Raw genomic sequence first — 519 nt, forward strand, 5'->3', positions numbered from 1 at the left:
CCCCGGCACTCGGTTATTGCTGTGCTCAGCCCCTGCAGCCAGGCCTGCAGCTCCTCCTGTGGGCAAGGGCAAGGGCTCAGGGGGGGCTCCCCTGGCCCCCTGTCACCTTCCCGGCCACCCCCTGGGTGATGCCAGCTGCCCCACATCTTTCCCAGCCACCCCACATCCCCCTGGGCATTGCCTGCCCCCCACTGCGTCCTCATGGCACCCCAGCCACCCCACGGCCCCGCAGGCAGTGCCAGCCACCCTGTGTGCCACTGGGCACTACAGGTCACCCTCTGTCCCCCCCGGGCACTACTGGTCCCCCCTCTGTCCCCTGGGCATCTCCAGCCACCCCTGTGTCCCCTGGGCACCTCTGGTGTCCCCTTGTGTCCCCTGGGAACCGCCAGCCACCTGCTGTCCCCCTGGGTACCATTGGCCACCCTGTGTCCCCCTGGGCACTTCTGGCCACTGCCACATCCCCTGGGCACCACCAGCCCCCCTGGGCATTGTTGGCACCCTCTCGCCTGGACATCTCCA

The sequence above is a fragment of the Egretta garzetta genome, unplaced genomic scaffold, assembly GCF_000687185.1.
Source record: "Egretta garzetta isolate BGI_Z169 unplaced genomic scaffold, ASM68718v1 scaffold1458, whole genome shotgun sequence".
In the NCBI taxonomy this organism is placed as follows: domain Eukaryota; kingdom Metazoa; phylum Chordata; class Aves; order Pelecaniformes; family Ardeidae; genus Egretta; species Egretta garzetta.